Below are 14,798 nucleotides of genomic sequence, written 5' to 3'. Positions count from 1 at the left end.
GTGGAGAGCAATTTGGAATTATGTTCAAAGGACAATTAAAATGTGCATATTCTTTGATTTAGCAATACCACTACTAGCTCTGTATCCCAAAGATATTAAAAAAAACTGGAAAAAGACCTATGTGTACAAAAATATTTATAACTTTTTGTGGTGGCAGAGAATTGGAAATTGAGAGGATACCCATCAATTAAGGAATGGTTGAACAAATTGTGGCACATGATTGTGATGGAATATTATTGTGTTATAAGAAATGATAAGCAGGATGGTTTAAAAAAAATGGAAAATTTTATACGAACTGATACAAAATGAATTAAGGAAAATAGGACAACAGTTACAGAGTAACAGCAATATTCTAAAATGATCAATTGTGAAGGACTTATTTTTTAGCAACACAAAGATCTAAGACAGTTCTGAAGGACATATGATGAAAAATGTTATCCATCTCCACAGAAACAACTGATAAAGTCTGAATGCAGACAAAGTATACTAATTTTTTATTTTTTTTTTTTGTAGCTTTTGTTTTTGGTTTGTGTTTTTTTCAAAACATAACTAATATAAAAATGTTTTACATGACTATACATGTGTAATGTATATCAAATTGCAGGCTGTCTCAGGGAAGTTCTTGAGGAAGAAAAGAATTTGGAATTTTTAAAGCAAATGTTAAAGACCTATAGTTGAAAAATAATCAACCATTTTATCTTTCATTTCCACACTAGCTATTCCTGATCAAATAACCAGAAAGGATCATCTATCTGGTGGTTTCTCTTTGTTGTTGATCTTGCTCTGACCTGGTGCTCTGGTGCCAGGGAATTGGGGTAGGAGTGGGGGTGGAGGAAATGAAAGTTACCTTTTTTCCATCTTCTAAGCCCTCTGCAAAGAAAAAGACTCAGTAGAGAAGTGGCCCCATCTGAGGTACAGGCTCACTTAAGTGGGACATTGCTCACTGTAGAGAGCCAGGTGGAATTAAGGCTCTCCAGGTTGTAACTCTTTCAAATCCTCAGGAAAGAGGAGTACTGAAGGTCTGATTACCCTTGAAGATATATACATACATATATGTATAAATATGTTATGGCTCAGCCACAAATTAAAAGAATTCTGGTCATCACACACAGGAGTGCTGAAGATTAAGTCACAGTGAATATATAACCATACACACACACGCATGAACATATACACAGATGTGTACATATACATATTTATGTGCATATATATGTAATTCTGGAGTTGGATCACTTTTGAGTATATATACATACAAATAAGTTTTTATATGTACATATACACACACATAAATATACAATACATACATATATACATGCATATGAAGATATACTTCAACACATAAAATGCATGAAACATACACACACACACATATATATATGGCATTTTTAGCAGCTAATTAAAAGACCTTGTCATAATTTGTTTAGACTTCTGATTCATCACGTCAGACAAGAAGCATTCAAAGGATATCTGAAGAGGAGAACAGAAAGTCTATATGTTCACCTGGAATGCCAAGTGGGCACGCCCTCCCTAAGAACAGTGCCATTGACTGGCATTACATAGGGATAAATTTTGGAATAGATGCCCTCTTTGTGGAAGGAAGAAAGAGAGAAAAAGGATAGGCAAAGTATGGTTCTTGTCATTTTCTGTAAGAAAAAGACAGATAATCTCTTCCCTATCAGCTTGACTTCCTGTGGGTTAGTCCCTAATTATTGCATTGAAATGAAGGCAGTATAACCCTGGGCTCTACATCAGTCAAATAATGGAGGAACTCTGTCCTCTCTCTAATAAATATTGTTCCCACCTTTTTCTCCTATTGTTTTTCCCCCTAAGAATTACTGGGCACTTCCTCTACTTTGATTCTTTTTCCTAAGTCATAACTAAACACCTCCTTAGTATCTGGTTTTAGTTTTGCTCAGGACTTTCTCCTTCCTCCCCCTCAAATTCCAGTTTAAAGCCTTCTTAATCAGGTTGGAGACTCTCTCACCACATTTTCAGTCTTTATGAGATGCACATTGTCTCTTACCAGGTGCCCATCATTCTGGTGTTGTAAGCCAAGCCCATTTCCCAACACTATTTACATAGCTAGTTGTTCATTTCTCACATCAGTCTTTCTGTTCTAAAGTTACAATGTTCAATTTAAAGAGAAAACACCACCTATGTCCCCCCCTCCCAAGTTCTCGGTTTCCTACCCAGGACTTCAAACCAAATAAAGATAGATTCCAGATTTTCTCTCTGACTGTCATTTGTTTCCATGTGAACCAGCAGAAGTGGGGAATAGTGGGTGGATTTGAAGAATCTTGGCAGGCTTTGTCACAGGCTCAAATATATGCTCCAGCAAGATAATATGCTCTCTGATTAACTAAGCCAAGCCTACTTATAGATCACTCAGTATGGAGTCACTAACCAAGACATTTTATCTCCTTTCCTGGGGGTGGTAACAGGATTATTCCATGTGTTATTCATGGGGTCAAAAAATTTAGAGCTGGAAAGAACCTTAGAGCTCATTTAATACAAATATTCTCTTTATTGATAAGGATATGGAGTCCCACAGAGGTTAATTACTGGCTCAAGGTCATGTAAATAGCAAATAGCAGATTTGTACCTAGGTCCTGGGGCTCCAAATACACTGCTCTTTTCTAATTTGCTTCCTGCCCTTGTATATCCTCTTGTTTTCTAAGTGTTATGTAGTGTCCTATGTGTATAATTAGGTGGTGCAGTACATAGAGTACCAGTTCTGGAGTCAGGAAGATCCTAGTTCAAATCTGCCCTCAGACACTTACTAGTTATATGACTGGGCAAGTCACTTAACCCAGTTTACCTCATTTCCATCATCTTTAAAATGAGTTGGAGAAAGAAATAATAAACCATTCAAGTATCTTTAATAAGAAAACCCCAAATGGGGTCACTAAGAATCTGAAATGACTGAACAATAATAAAAATGTCCTATGTGAGTTGTGTTTTTTTCAGGAGTGATCCTGCATGCTAGGAATCTCACAAGTGTTTTATATTTTTTTTATTTTTAACATTTTCTTTTTCCCAGTTACATATAAATCATACTTGTTAATATAGATCTTTTCTTTCTCCTCTGTGTTATATTCTTCCATTAAATAATTTTTTACCACACACTTTTTTTGCACTCAGAATCTTTTTCTTCTAGACTTTCTTTGACTATACTTCTATCTCATGTAGCAATCCTTCAAGATCTCTAATTAGTTAGAAGGGAAAGAAATATCCCTCAAGCCCTTCCAGTTTAATTTTCTGTAGCAAACCATCCTGTATTTGTAGCATCCTTAGTAAGTATCTTAGTAAGTAATTCAGGGCTTATCACATGTCTAGTAGGTCACCTGAAGAAATCCTGTGTTTAAAGAGTCTTGAGTCTCCTTTATGTCTGTTTTCCATCTTGGTTGAGGTGATTCTTAGGAGGTATGAATTTTATTTCTATTTCATCTTTTCCTACCTCCTAAATTACAAGTTTTCTTGGGTTGTTAATAATAAATAGTGACTTTTGAAAAGTTATATTTTTTTTTTCTGAGGCAAAATTAGGGTTAAGTGACTTACCCAGGGTCACACAGCTAGGAAATGTTAAGTATCTGAGATCAAATTTGAACTCAGGTCCTCCTGACTTCAGGACTGGTACTCTATACACTGCACTACCTAGCTACCCCTGAAAAGTTACATTTAAAAAACTATCAAGCATTATTTTTCTTTCTCTCATTCTTGTGGTCCTACCACACATCCTTTCTGTCTTCCACGGAAAAAAAAAGATCAAAATAAAATCCTAAAATGCTTAGTGAAACAACAACAACAAAAATTCCACATTGGTCATTAAAAAAAAAATGTGTCTTATTCTCATTCCATCACCTTTGACAGGAGGTATATTTCAATCACATCAGAATCACCTCAGAATCTTCTACCTATTTATAAATTTCTGACCCCTGCAACCTCTAACATAGAAATACCCAAGAAAATAAGAAAGTGCTCAGGAAGGGTTGTTTAAGATGTTACTAAACATGAAAAATGCCATCACTGGCCACACTTTTAGCTCACTCAGGTGCCTAAAACTTCAGGCAGCTGAATATACAGCTCAGCAAGTAGTGGATCTGAGTATCCTGAAAACTCAAGACAATCTGATAACACAAGACCATTCCAGCGACAATCACAATGAAGGGAAATAGAAACAGAAACAGAAACAGAAACACATTGGGAAAACCCTCTAGCTATTCAAATTCCTCAGGGTCACAATGTTCTGTCATAAAAAGTTTCCACTGGCCCTTGCCCCCATTCTCCTAACAGACATTTAGAACCACTAGCCCAGTACCTTGAGCTGTCCCTGCTTTTGTATGATTCCTACAAAGAGCTTTACAGCCAGAGAGCCTGCTCTGGGGTATTGGCAACAGCTATTGCTTTCATCTTCACTGGCTGCCTAACTGTGGTAACAAAGAGGCACCGGATCCATGTGGTAAGAAGCAGTATCTTACTTACCTGCCTGTAAATCTCTTCCCTCTTCTCCTTTCTTTCTCAGGAGATGTCTGGCTCAGCTGTACAAACAAAGAGCTATTCCACATAATGTGAATAACTGGCAATTAAAATTTAAAAGGTACCTAATGGTACAAGTTGCATGATCAAAGATCACATGACTCTTTCATCTCAGAGGAAATGGTGGAGGTAAGATTTGTGCATCCCAGGTGGGATTTTCTCTCTCCTCATATCAGCCATTTGTGTGGAATAACTCACAATGTAGCTACTATCAAGCTTAGAATCCTATGTCAGTCCAAACACAGAGCTAGAGAGGGAGATGGGAATAGGAGCACATTTATTCTTACTCCAGTCTCTTCTTGTGAACATTTATTTATTTATTTTGTATATCAGTCTCCTCATCTTTGGATAGGAATAATAATGTCTGCTCCTCATTCTTCACAGGGTTATTGTAAGACTAAATAAATGCTATATAGAAATTATTTTAAAGGAAAGCTATAAAAATATAAAATATTTTCCTGTATATCAACCCATTTTAGATTTCAAAAAAAGTGAAGGAAAAAATCATGTTTTTCTTAAATAAAGTAGCTGATGCTGGCATAGCACACATAGTTTAGAAGCTGCTTTATATGCATTTCTTTTGTTACAGATAAATGTGGGTAGAATATGAGGCATTTCACGCTGTGGCAAGTAGGATGGCAATGGATGATCAAGAGTATTCTTTCAAGAGCCCTATCTTACCTAGATAGTACTTAACTAGAATAGTGTGATTATTTCTCCACCCCACCAAAATGTTGATGTTGGGTGTAATGAATCTACTTATAGGGTATTTATCCTTACTACCTTTCAGTGGTCTAAAGATCTTTCTCTCATTTTACAGTCCTTTATTAGTCAACCCTGGGCAGTTCAACCCAACCCCACTCACTCTCCAGGTTCTGGACAAGAACCCCCAAGGACCAACAGCTGCCATGGAAACAGAATCAAACTCAGAGTGCCCCAAAAGAAAGATTCAGAAAATGAGAACAAGCATCAAAGACAGAGAGAGGCATTAGTCACAGTGGGAATTAAAACTGCCTGTGGCTCAATTTGCAGGTCCAGTGTTCCATGGTCTGTAGGCAGTTATTATGTGCTAGTTAGAGGCTCACTGCCTGCCAGTGTTTGCATTGATCTGTTATATCTGTGTTATTGGCAGTGTCCAGGCAAGTTAAAATGAATTTCTCCTCAAGCTACAGGTCTTAGATTCAATCTGAGATCTTTAATGCTCTTATAATATAACCCTGCTCTTCAGTGCTTCTGGTATTTCTATATTTTTAGAAACTGCTTAAAAATCAAAGGAGAAAAACTAAACCTGCTCCTTTGTAGATGAGAAATGTTTTTTTTCTTTGTCGTTTTTTGAACAGTACTGATCAAATGAACTTCTATCACTTGCTTTTAGAATAGTAGAATGCTCAAACTATCATCCATCTGGTTGGTTTGTCCTTGTTCTTGAAAAGGACAACATCATTGTATAAGAGTTGAGTTACAGTATGTCCAACTGTGGCTGATCAGGATAATATGAGCTCTGGAGGCTTGACCACAGATTGGACACCAATAGTTCACATGAACATTTGGGGTGACTTTTCCAAATTTGCACATCTTGTGTTTTGAGTTAGTTCAGTTTTGTTTTGCCCATGGAGCACAGCATCTTCTCTGATGAGCATACCATACCGGGTGGTCCTGTGCCAATGTGTCCCATGCCCCATGATCAATTCCAAAGGTCTCTGAGACTTGAGAGTGTCTTTTACTGCTTTTTTTGAATACCATGTGAATGCTTGACCTGTGTAAGTTCTACACCAAATAGTCTTTTTTGGAAAGTGTAAATTTGACATCTGAATAGTAAAGATAGCCCAAAGGAGTTGCGCTCCTTTCAGTAGAGTTTGAATGACTGGCAGTTTAGTTTCAGAAAGGACTTCAGTGTCTGGCATCTCACCCTTCCAGGTTATCTTTAGAATCTTACTAAGATAGTTCAAATGGAAATGATTTAGTTTCCTAGCATGGCACTGGTGGACTGTTCAGGTTTCCCATTCATAAAACAATGAAGTCATGCCAACAGATTTGTAAACCTTCAATTTGGTAGTCAGTCTAATATCTCTCCTCTTCTACACTTTCCTTTGGAAACTTCTAAACATTGAGCTAATTTTGGCAACAAATGTGTCAATCTTATCAATGTGTACATCTTTGGAAAGTATACTCTCCTGGTAAATGAACTGCTGCACTCAACATTTCCTCATTTTCTCTAACCAATGGTTCCACATATGGAGGGTGTGGTACATTTGTGTTTTCTTGGTGTTATTACACCAAAATTATTTTTTATTAAATCTTTTTATTTTCAAAAAATATGTATAAATAATTTTCAACATCTGCCCTTGCAAAACCTTGTGTTCCCAATTTTTTTCCCTTCCCCTAGACATCAAGTAATCCAATATATGTTAAGCACATTCAATTCTTCTATACATATTTCCACAATTATCATGCTGCATAAGAAACATCAGATCAAAAAGGAAAAAATGAGAAAGAAAACAAAATGTAAGCAAACAACAACAAAAAAGTGAAAATACTATGTTGTAATCCACACTCAACTCCCCACAGTCCTCTCTCTGCGTGCAGAAGGCTTTCTTCATCACAAGTCCATTGGAACTGGTGTTATACCAAAATTAGCACAAGCAGCAAAGTATTGAACTATACTTTGTTGCATCTCAGCTTTAGAGGTTGCATTGAGTGCACAATCATCTGCCAAAAAAAAAAAAAAAATCACCTATCAACACTCCCTCCATTCTAATCTTTGCTTTTAACTTTTTCAAATTGAAGAATTTACCATCCATGTGGTATCTGACTTTGGTGCTGTGTTTGTTCTCTTTAAGGCATTTGATCACATGGCTGAAAACATTATGTTAAAAAGCATTAGAGCAATCACACTGCTTTGCTTAATCCATTGGTGACTGGGAAAGCACAAGAGCATCTCCCATGATTAATCAGGGAAAGCATGCTATTGTGAAATCGACATACAATATTGATGAACTTTTCTAGGCAACCAAATTTTGACATATTTTTCCATAAGTCTTTACAGCCAACAGTGTCAAAGACCTTGGTCATCTACAAATTTTGTGTACAAATTGCTATTCTGCTCCTGGCATTTCTCCTGAAATTTGGGGCCATACATACCATATTGCCCATTCCTCAGCCCTTTCTGAAGCCCCATAGTCTCTCAGGTAGATAACCAACTTTTAGGGGTAGGATCAGCCTATTAAGGAAGATTTTGGCAAAACTTTTGCCAGTGAAACTAAAGGGAGTAAAAAAAAAACTAGAGGGAGATTTGGTTGTGATTGTCCCCTATACCCCCCCCCCCCCCATAGGGGACAATCTATTCCCTATATCTTTATATAGATGGACATTGGAGGTATCCTTGAACCTGGAGGATAGTGTTCTGTTGCCATATAACCTGGAAAATTTTAGTCAAGTTTTGTATGAACAATGGACCCCTCACCTTGTAAATCTCTGCAGAAATAGAATCAGTACCAGGTGTTTTGCCACATGAAAGGAGCTTACTGGTATTCACAATTTTTCTTTCAGTTAGAACTTCAGCTAGAGAGGAATTGCCTTCCACCTGAGGTAAATGGTCAATGGCTTCAGCATTGATCAATGATGGTCTTTGAGAACCCTAGAAATGTTCAGCCTATCTTCCTGGAATCATGTCATTATCACTAATGTCTCTATCAGTATTGAGTAGCTGAGATGCACCAAAGGTATTTGGCTGGTAGATAGCCTTCAGGGCATCATGAAAATGCTTTGGATTCTTACTGTCAGCACAAAACTGGATTTTGTCTTTCTTCTTACTGAGCCAAGAATCCTGCAACAAGTTTTGCTTGTTCTTTACTTTTGATGGATAAGTGCTGCCTTCTTAGAGATAGATGAACTACTCTGCTGGTACACCCTGTGGAGTGTTCATTTTTCATTTAACAGCTTCTGAATTTCACATTATTTTTGTCAAAATAGTCTTGATGTTTGTGAGTGTTCTGATCTAGATGAGAAAATGCAGTGATATGCACTAAATTTGAAAACTGTCCAATCCTTTTCTGTTCCTCTGTTGTCAACTGTGTATTGACCCAACTTTCACTCCAAGTTAACAACAAACTGTTGCCACTCAGAGGACTCTAATCTGTTGAAATTAATTCTTTTGGTAGTCTTTTTGCCTTGGGCTGCAGCTTTTGTTGAATAAGAATATTTAGATTGGAGAGAATAAGTCTGTGATTAGTCCAGCACTCTGCAAATGCCTTTGTTACTCTCACATCCTGTCTATCTCTTCTTACAATCACATAATCTACTAAATACCAATGTTTATTGTAAGGGTGCATCCATGAAGTTTTATTGCATTAAAATAAATGGATGAGAAGGCATGAAATGAACAAGTCTTCAATAGTAAGTGACCATTGTTGTTGCTTTTTCCAACTCCAAGAACTCTCTGTTTGGTAATCTGAACCTACTCTAGCATTAAAGTCACCCAGAATTATAAGCTTGTCATCTTTTGGTACATTGATGACAAGGGCCTCCAGGTCTTCATAAAATTTTCCTTTGACCTCCTCAGGATTTGGCATGGTGGGAACATAGGCATTGATGATGGTGACATTTTTTTTTTCTGCAAGTCACAATTGCATTATCATGAGTCTGTGGTTCATTTCTTTTGGTAGTCATACAAGCTTGTTAACTAGATTAGTATTGATTACAAAATCATCTTCATGGTGCTCCTGTTCATAGTGGCTATGAACCAGAAAAATATATCCAACTTTTATTTCTGTAAGTTGGCCTTTATTTGCCTGCCTCATTCAGGACTACTATTTGGATAACTGTTGAGTTTTCTCAAGACATGAGCTGTTTGTCTTTCAGGTCTACTGGATTATGTGTTGTCTATAAATGTGCACACATTCCATGTACAGATTATAAGTGGAATCATCTTTGCAAAAATTATTGTATTTTTTGGTGTGTGTGTTTCAACCACAGGGTGAAATCCCCCTTCCCTCTCATCTTGGTAATCAGGCCAGGGATGGGTGAGCAGACAATTTTTAAGGCACTTTTTCTAGCCCCTTCCTCACAGGAGGAGAGCAGTGTATTCTCTTAAAGGCTAGTCAGATACTTAGGAGGCTGCCAAATCCCACAGCTGCTTCTAGTGAGATGATCTTATGGTCTAGGATACTGTGCAGAGTTGTAACTATAACTCTCAACATATCTGCACCAGCTGCCTCGTCATTAGACTGTCACAACAGGACTTTGAGATAGGCAAAAATGATAAATAGTATGGGTGATATCTTTTGATTCATGCATAAATTGGATTTAAGTAAGGCACAATTGCACAAAGTCAAGGCAACTGGTAATGGCTTAAGATACAGCCAATCTCTAAGCATTCCACAGTGCCTGCTTTAGCTGCCTTCTTGATTGTTGGAACAAATTGTTCTCATTTATCCATTCTATCTCAGGAAGTCTTTACATGTTTGGAAAGGACATCTCCTAACTCACCAACAGGCTTGAGACCCTTCAGTAACCCTCAAACTGGTTTAGCTTGGAAGCCACAAAAGGTTTACCAGGATATGGCCAATGTGCATGCTTCTTGGAGTCACAGGTGAGAATTAAATAGATCAGGTGGACAACAAAGGTAGAAAGCAGCCTTGAAAAGGGCTTGAGAGCACACCAGTTGCTAGTCTTCCCTGAATAGATTCTACACCTCATGATCCATCTAGAAATGAAGTAAAATGTGACAACAAGGAAAGTTGACTTCAGGAGTTGTAGACGCTTCCAGAATAGAACAACTCTATGATCCCCATACTCATGGAAGTGTAATACAATGTTTTTATGTCCAGACCTCTCCTATAACACCATTTGAGAAGTAGATAGGGAAATACTTGGAGAGACACTTACTTTTAAAAATTATTAATCTCCTTATTCCCATGTCAACCAAGTGGATCAGAAAATTGGTGTCATTTTTTTTTTTTGGTAATATATGTATATAGAGTAAATTTTGAATTTCTATAAGAAAACATTATTTTCTTTTTTAAAAAAGGGGTCTGGACTTGTAAATTTTTTTTCCCTAGGCAATTGGGTTTAAGTTATTTACTCAGGATCACACAGCTGTTAAGTGTCTTGAGGTCAAATTTGAACTCAGGTCCTCCTGACTCCAGGGCTGGTGCTCTATCCATGCACCACAGAGTTGCCCCTGGACCTGTAATTTTCAGTCCAGCAGGAAGCTTCTAGCATAAACTAAAAACAATTTACACGGGGCCTTTAGCTTGTAACTTGATTATAGTCACATTGATAGGATATATCAGAGGCATAATTTGAACTTTCTGGTTCCATCTATCCTTTATACTGCACTACCTCTTTGTCCTATATTATTTATTATTATATTATATTATATATATTATAACATATACTATATTTTATATATATTATTTAAAATTACTTAATTCAAGGAAACAGGCAGGTGAGGAAACTAGATTGCTTAGAAAGACCTGAGTTCAAATCCAGCTTCAGACACTAACTGTATAACCTTGGGGAAGTTATTTATTTGTTGCCTTAATCCACTGGAGGGCAAGTCATTCAGTATCTTTATCAAGAAACCCTCAAAGATAGTACTAATGCCCTATGGTCCATGGGATCCTTAAATGTCAGATATGGCAGAATGACTGAATAACAACAAATACTAGCAAGTACAGTGAATAGATCACTGGACCTGGCACCAGGAAGACTTGAGTTCAAATCCAGTCTCAAATACTTGCTAGTTTTGTGACTCTGGGCAAGTCAGTCTAGGTTTGCCTCTGTAAAACTGGGATAATAATAACACCTGCTTCCCAGGATTGTTATGAGGATCAAATAATATAATATTTGTAAAGCTAATATATACTATTGAAATATTAGTTATTATTATTATTCGATTAGAATCATAACTAAGTTTTCAAGGTGGGAAGAATTTTTTCCCACTTTTGCCCATTTAGGAATCTCTGCTACAATACACCTCACAAGGGATCATCCAGCTTTTGCTTGAGGGTATCTCTTAAATGGAGGAACCATTCCACTTAGCCATAGCTCTAAATTTTAGGAAAGTTCTTCTTATTCCAAATCTAAATCTACTGCTAAACAACTTCTGCTTCTTTCTCTTAATTCTGCTCTTGGAGTCTAGGCGAATAAATGTAATTTTCCTTCTATATTTAATACCCAGAAATAGCTCTCATTTCTTCACTAACCTTTTCTTCAGACTAAACCTCCCCAATTTCTTCACCTAGTTGTCATTCGGGATGATGTCAAGTCTTTTATAATGGCCAATATTTACATAGCTCTTTAAGGTTCAATAAGTGCTCATTTTATCCTCAGCTCTGGAAGATAGATGCCCATTCTACAGATGAAGATATTTAGGCAGAGAGAGTTTTAATGACTCCTTAGGAGTAATCCTAAGGAGTACACAGCCAAGTAAATCCTGATTCAAGGTCTGATGCTCTATCCTCTCTAACCATTTGAACAGAGTTAATTTTTGCATATTTGTATTCAGTTTCGAGCACTGCCTTTTAGAAAGGACATTAATTTGTTACAATATCCATTCAAGATAACTTTATTATTAACTATCTCTCAGAGTAGTGAGGATAAAAATGAAACTTGTTAAGTGTTTTGCAAATCTTAAAACATTATATAAATACTAATTGTTATTATTAGTAGTATTCCTCCTCTTTCTCCTCATTCTCCTTTTCTTCCTCCTCCCTTTCCTTCTTCTTTCTCCTCCTACCTAGATTTTACAATGTTCTAAGAAGAACTTCATTATCAGGGCAACTTGAATCTCATGAATCACACCACCCTGAGTTCCAATGAGACAGAAACAGGGTACTTATGGAGGACCGTAGCATCTGTTAAATAATAAAATAGAAGACAAAGGAATCCAGAACGGAAATGCTACTTAAAAATAATCAATATGCCTGCCAAAATAAAAATGGGAATTATATGAACATAAATATAAAACACTTTTTAGTAAATAATCAGAAAATAATTGAAGGAATATTTATTGTTTATGGGTAAGTAAAGCCAATAAAATAAAAAAAAAAGTCCTAACTACCCTATTTATTTAATGCCATTCCAATTAAATTATTTTAGAAAATCTTACTGAGTTAGAAAAAAATAACAAAGTTCATTTGGAAGAATAAAAGGTCAAGAACTTCAAAGAAAACAGGGGGAAAAGCTGTAAAGGAAGCAGATTCAGCAGTATCAGACTTTATACTATATTGTAAGGAAGAGCATTGTTGAGTGTGAAATGAACAATTTTGATTATTGTAAATTAAGATTTTCTTGTATAAATAAAACCTATGTAGCCAAGAAGAGAAGGAATGCAGAAAATTGGGGGGAATTTTTCACAGATAATCTTTCAGGTAGGATGTGATTGTGCTGGAGTATTGCTGTAGCATAGGAAATGAGCTGGTTGATTTAGAAAAACATAGAAAGACTTATAGATTTATGAAGGAAGCTATCCAACTTCAGAGAAATAGGTGATAAGAGGAAATAAGCATAGTACAGTCATATATGTGTGTATGAGTGTATATTGTTGTTTGTCCTTCTCTCTCAAAGAGGACTATGACATCAGGGAAGTGAATATGTGTATATATGTATACTTATAGGTATCTATGTGCATGTGTGGTACATGAGCTTAATTATAACCTTTGGGGATGGGAAAAGAAAAGATAAAGTAAAAAGTATATAGCCAAAAAATGAAAGAAAACCTACAAGGAAGTAAAGAGAAGCTCAAAACAATGTATTTATTATATAGGGTTTCTTGAAATAGCAATTTATTCTTTTAAATTGAATCTTATGTCCTGTTGTATATGTGGTAATTTTTTTTCTTTTCCTCATTTAAGTTTAAAGTAAATTTTAAAAATTTACCCCAAAACCCCCACCAGAATAAGGTGAGAGAGAAAGATAGAGAAGAGATTCAAGTGTACAGACTTCTCTAAGCAGCCACAGTGTCATCCCTTGACTCCTTCATGACCCCCATCCCTGTGTAGAAGCTGAAGAAAGATGATTGCAAAAGGAACAATGGAAGCCAGAAGAGTGTGAGTGATAAAAGTGGAGAAATGACCCTGTTATGGAATCAACCTAGACTCTCCATGAAGCAGTATTTCAATCCCAATCCACCCCTACTCTCCAGGGAAATAGACCCTATCCAACTCTATGGATCCAAATCGATAGGAAATAAGGAATGGGTAAAAGAAATAGTACTTAATCTTCTGAAGGGAAGGGCAATTGGTAGTTGAAACATGTTCCTTAAGTATATCATGGACAAATCAATCAAATGATTGATTGAGATAGGAAAAAACATTAAGGGGGAAGGCTGATAGAAGAGAGGGCAGATTGAGGGAAGTGAGAGTCAAAAGAAAGAGAGAAAACACTATCTAAGAATAAGAGATAAACCAGAATTTTAAGGGGAAAATATTTCTGCATACAAGTACTTTGAAACAAAGGAGACTCAGTCAAAAATCTTATAAGCAAGGTAATAATTGCACATCAAATGTGGCAAACTCACCTGAAATGACAATGGAGCAACTGTAAGAGTAATTTATAAATTTATAAAAAAAAACTCAAAGAAATAGAAAGTCATTTTTAAAAAAGTAAGAATTTAGAGCTCTTAAGGAACAATCTAACAATAGATTAAAGAAATGAGAAGAAAAGCCAGGAAGTCTTTTTACTACAGATTTAGTAGAATCTCTGTAAAAGAACAACAGAAATGAAATGCAAAAACACAGAACAGGAAACACAAGCAATGGAATAAATAAAACAAATTACAAGATTGGAAGAGTCCACAAGTGTACTGCCAAATGAGTATATTGAGATTTAAGATAGGAGATAATTATAAGTCTTCCAGAAAACATCTTGAAAAAGAAAATTTGAATATCATTATCTGGAGAATAAGAAAAAATTTCTCAGCAATGTAGAAAATAGAAGGGCAGCTAGGTGACACAGAATTAAAAGTGCTCAGCTTGAAGTCAGGAAGTCATCTTTCTAAGTTCTGGTCTCAGATATGTCCTTATCTGTATGACCCTGCGCAAGTCATTTAATCCTATTTGCCTCAGTTTCCTCTTCTGCAAAATGAGCTGGAGAAGAAAACAGCAAATAACTCCAGTATTGCCAAGAAAACTCCAAATAGGTTTTTAAAAAGTCATATGTGCCTTGAAATCATTCAACAGAAACAAATAACAATAAAAATATAAATAGCAGGGCGTAGCTGATTGACTTGTTCAGGCTTATGAAATGTGATTGAGTTT

The sequence above is a fragment of the Antechinus flavipes genome, chromosome 2 (assembly GCF_016432865.1).
Source record: "Antechinus flavipes isolate AdamAnt ecotype Samford, QLD, Australia chromosome 2, AdamAnt_v2, whole genome shotgun sequence".
Classification (NCBI taxonomy): domain Eukaryota; kingdom Metazoa; phylum Chordata; class Mammalia; order Dasyuromorphia; family Dasyuridae; genus Antechinus; species Antechinus flavipes.
Note: the sequence above shows the minus strand (reverse complement) of the source record.